Below are 4973 nucleotides of genomic sequence, written 5' to 3'. Positions count from 1 at the left end.
TCGTTCCAGCATGATTTCCTTGCCTTTGTCTTCTCTTCCCCGGAACTACTTCTCTTTACCAATTCTGTTTCGCTCGATTTCACTTTTGTCGATTGTGAGCACGTTGGCCTCGTGGCACTCTTATCCTTACAGACTAGTGTGAGAGAGAAGAAGAAAACAGGAAATAATCAAAGTCTGTCCACTGGCTTCTCCTTTCTTCTGTCCTGTCGGATGGCCTTTCTCATTCTGCCCACCGTCCTTCTTTGGCATCAGTGCAGGTGGAGGCTCAGAAAGATCATGAATAACAGCGCATCCTGTTAATGTGCTTTTCTTTTCAGAGCTGGGTTTGGAAGCTTCCATCTGCATGAAGAACCCTCCCATGCCGGACGGTGATACTACAGAGGGATCGAAGGACAGCCAGTGTGCGTGTCAAGTCTTTAGCCCAATGAAAGCCCTCGGTGCCATGAAACGGAAGATTATCAAGAGAAAAGTGCAGTTTCGCAAGTGGAGGCTCGCATGCATATTCCGTGGCCTTCACGCTAGGGCACAGAGGTAATCACACATTTGTAGCTCTGGGGCATGGATTCCTATTGCTCTCCTTCTGATTCTACCTCCACCCACCCCCAAACACACACACTGTTCTCTTCCTCGATTGGACACTCTCACAGCTGGTGCCACCTCTGTTTCCCACGGGGCTGCCTCCTCGCCTTTGAGCCCCCTTCATCAGAAACCAGTGGCCCGAAGGCCCTTCCATCTCCATCACCTGGTTGCAGCTGGCCGTCCTCAGCCAAGCGGCATCATTGACACAGGTCGCCACGCAAGTGGGACTTTGCGGGAAATCGCATAATTCCTTGGCCTCTGCCTTCCTTCCCTGCTTCCCCAACTCCAAGGCCCTGTTCTCCCAGGAGCATTGTCTTAATGAGTGCCTTGCACAAGGATTCTCCTCGGGGGTCTATCGGGAAATCTGACCTAGGAGGACAAATAACCCTCAACTTCTCCATGTGAATAAGAAGTGTTAAAGCTGAGGAGAAAGAGCCCCCCTTACAAAGTCTAAATGAGAACCCAAGTCACAGCTGGGAGTGCCACACTGGACCCGCTGGAGTCAGGTTTCTCCTCAGCCCCTCTAATATAGGATACAGGAGAATTACATATTGCATAAAAAGCCACTGTCCAAAACCTAATCCCTTCCCTGATCAAAGGTGAAGGAATTGAGTGCTTTCTTTCCTCCTACGACAATGCAAACGACAGTTCCCTGGTCACTGAGTGGATTGCACAGCCCCTGACAGGTTCAGTGCAGACTGAAAGACAATATTTTATTCCAAATTTGTCCTTTTCCACCATCTCAGTAAAGAAGCTTAGGTCTCACTCCCCTATTAATCCATTTGCAGGCCCTTCTTTACACTAGTGAACACTGAGAGGCTCTTTCCTTCGGAAAAGTTTGGAAAAGAAGGGATGAGGCCCTAGAGAGCTCAAACTAATGCTTTCTCATTTTCACTTCCGCGTTTGCGAGTCTAGGTAACGAGCATATTCCTAGAAATGCCCTGAGGTCTATCCTGCTGAGATTACCTTCCGAGGATGTGGGTGTCGCTGAGTGAAAATGACTAGGGCCATGGTTACACCCCTGCTCTCTTTTTGTGGATTCGCCCTTGAGTTTCTCATTCTTGGGTTCTTCCCTCAGCCCCTCTGGCCTTGTTCCTGTCCAGCCAAGTGACCAACAGTGTCTCCTGCCGGCTCACGACTCCAGATCAGAGGCTTTGCTCTCCCTTCACCCACATGTTTGCACAGGGCCTGAGCCTGAGTTCCAGTCCAGGGGTTTCAGTCACAGGTCACATGGCTTTAGGGGGTCCTTAGTCCTTGGACCACGGCTCCTCATCTGCACATGGCAGAAAGGAACTTGGAGATATTCAGAGGCCCCTATTGGCTCTCTCAGTCTGGGACTCATTCCGTAGCCTGGACTTCTTCTCAGGAGACCGGGACAAGGGTGAGAAGGGGGTGTGTTTGTCTGCCAAGGGTCCCCTCCTTCCTACAGCACTCTGTGTTTGAACGTATGTGTGGGTGCTAGGTGCATCCCTCCCTGGGAGGCGTGAGAAAGCCATCACTTGGCTTCTGATGAAGGGGGCTCAAGAGTGAAGTGGCTGCTGAGGGAGAGGTACTTGGGATCTGGCAAAAGCTCACAGCAGCCTTGAGCTGTGATATCACCAGGCTCCCGCTGGGGGAGCACAGGGGTCCCTGGATCCTGCAACACAGGCTGCCTGTCAGTTTGGTGAGGTATTGCTTCTGACCTGTGGCTCTCACTCTCCCGCTCAGCCTACCTGCGGCTCCCCCTTCAGCTTCTTCTCTGGACAAGGGTTCAAGTTGCACCTGGCCTCTGTCACCATGTAGCCACCCCTCCAGGCTCAGCTATCAGCAGGATCTGAGCAAGACTCACAGTTGAGTTCTCTCTCTCTTCCTCTCTCAGATACCAAGTACTTCAGAAATGAAGAAAAGAGATTCTTCACTTGAATGGAACCACATTATAAAACCCCATCATAAAACCCCATATTTTCCACTTGATGAAGTAAATCTAGAGCAGCACATCAAGTTAAAGGCCAAACAGAGCACAGGAGGGATCCTTTGCTGAGAATCAACAGCACGATCACAAGCCATTCTGTATGACGTTGGCTACAAAAGACCGCTTTGAGGAGAGAAATTCTAGCCCTTCAGCTGCAGTTGCGATCGATAGCGAAGGAGACCAATGCCTGAGTAGATCACACACAGTTTTGAGAGACCATAAGTCTCGCTGCTCTAAATTTCATCCTACAGAGAATCAGAGTCAGGAGCACCATGGAAAAAGACCACATGTCAGACTGGACACTCTGGGCCACCAGGTGGGCTGCGCTATGAGGAGCCGGCGTGAACGATGCAGTGTTCTTGCTGGAGAGCTTTAGCTTGAATTTGAGCACGAGGTAGTTATCAGACAAGTTCAGAATGTAGACCACTGAACAAGATGACTGGCCTGTGTCTTCAAACAGTCAATGTCACCACAAATAAGAAACAACCAAAAGGAGAAGAGATATTTTGGGTTTCAAAGGAGTAAAAAGAACGTGTGACTGTATTTATTTAGTCCTTTTGAACGCAAAACATCTCCTCACCTTTAGGTGGCTGTCTGTGGTGATGGTGACATTCCCTTGTTTGTAGGGGACAGGCCAAAAGTCCAGCTTAATGGCCTACATCCTGAAGTTGTCTGATCATGTCCTCCTGATTAAATTCAGCCTAACCCTTTGGCCAGGACACTGCATAGTTCCCGCTGTGTGTGTCCTAGCTCAGCCTACCCCGAGAGCACGAGTGTCCCGTGGGCCCACCACCATTCTTGTGATAGCAGCACTGCTTACTTTGCTAGGGAAGGGCCTATCAGATCTGTGCAGAGCGAGACACCTGATTTTCTTTATAAAATTAGTGATTTGGTAAGTGATACTCTGAGAATGTATGCAGACCCTCTTCTCTACAGTCTTTCTCTAAAACGTCGCCATCCTTTAAGGATCCTGACGGTGTGTCCTAACCCTGTGTGTGTTTGTACATTGGAAGAATTCTAACCGTGCCGTTCCTATACAACGCGTATTTGCTGGCAATGTGATGTGGAAAAGAACATTCCCTCCCTGTTCATTATCATTAAAGTTTTTGTTTTGACAATCCCATGGACTCATGATTTTTTTACATTGGATGCTCTAATCTGTTCCTATCGTGGTGATTTGGTGGATCTGGATACACAGTAATGGAAATATTCTTGGTTCTCTTCGTCATATTTAATGCTGAGTCTCCGTCTCTTTTCGGCTAAACGTACCCTACGGGGAACTAATTTTGGCTGTGTTTGTCTCTCTGTGGTACGGGGTTTCTTTCCTGTGTGTGCACCTATGTGTGTCTATATGTGAGTCTGGGGTTTAGGAAGGTTGTGTAGGTAGGGCTGAGCCCTGCACCCAAAGGTTTTGGACATGTCTGGTTCCTTATTAGCTTCTGAAACTTTTCACATTCAGTCTCTAAGTTTTAAGTGATCTCTTAACCTCAAACCGTTGACATTATTCTATTTTCTCTTTCCTTCTGTCTTCACCTGCCTCTTCTTATGCTCTTGTTTTCACTGGGTGGAAACCAGCCAAACAGATGCCATTTACATCCTATTTTTCCCACACGCTCCACCCCCAGATTTTGGTTTTAGATCCACAGTTAAGTAGCTTCAACAGTGATCAGCTGTTTGAAAGTCGAAATTTCCTCAGTCATCTCTCGTCAGGTGAAGTTCACCTTCGAAGGTCTCCTAGGGATGGAATCAGGACTCCTTGGGGGTTGCGTATCGGACACTGTTTCTCCTGCCTGTGTACATGGACATCTAGCTGATTAGAAAGTACTGGCACAATGAGTTTTGACTGAGCTTTAAAAATAGAGTGCTTTCTCAGGGAAATTCAAGTCAAAACCACAGTGAGATACCACCTCACAGCAGTCAGAATGGCTAAAATGGCCAACTCAGGAAACAACAGATGTTGGCAAGAAGAGGGAGAGAGGGGAACCCTCTCACACTGTTGGTGGGAATGCAAACTGGGGCAGCCACTCTGGGAAACACTTTGACGTTTCCTCCAGCAGTGAAACATAGGAATGCCTGGGTGGCTCAGTTGGTCAAGCATCTGCTTTTTGCTCAGGTCATGATCCTTGGGTCCCGAGGTGAAGCCCCCCATCAGGTTCCCTGCTCAGCAGGAAGCCTGCTGTACCTTGCGCCTGCCATCCCCTCTGCTTGTGCACCCGTGCTCTCTGTCTGGCAAGTAAATAAATAAAATATTTTAAAAAATTAAAAAGTTAAAAATAGAGCTACCTATTAAGCTGCAATTTATTTATTTAAAAAAAAAGGTATTTATCCAAAGGATACAAACATGGTGTTTTTTTTAATTTTTTTATTGTTATGTTAATCACCTTATATTACATCATTAGTTTTTGATGCAGTGTTCCATGATTCATTGTTTATTCACAACACC

The sequence above is a fragment of the Eumetopias jubatus genome, unplaced genomic scaffold, assembly GCF_037043125.1.
Source record: "Eumetopias jubatus isolate StellerSeaLion01/CBP00866 unplaced genomic scaffold, mEumJub1_p1.0 scaffold_66, whole genome shotgun sequence".
NCBI classification, from domain to species: domain Eukaryota; kingdom Metazoa; phylum Chordata; class Mammalia; order Carnivora; family Otariidae; genus Eumetopias; species Eumetopias jubatus.
The sequence above is the reverse complement of the archived record's forward strand: the minus strand, read 5'-3'. Positions refer to the sequence as shown.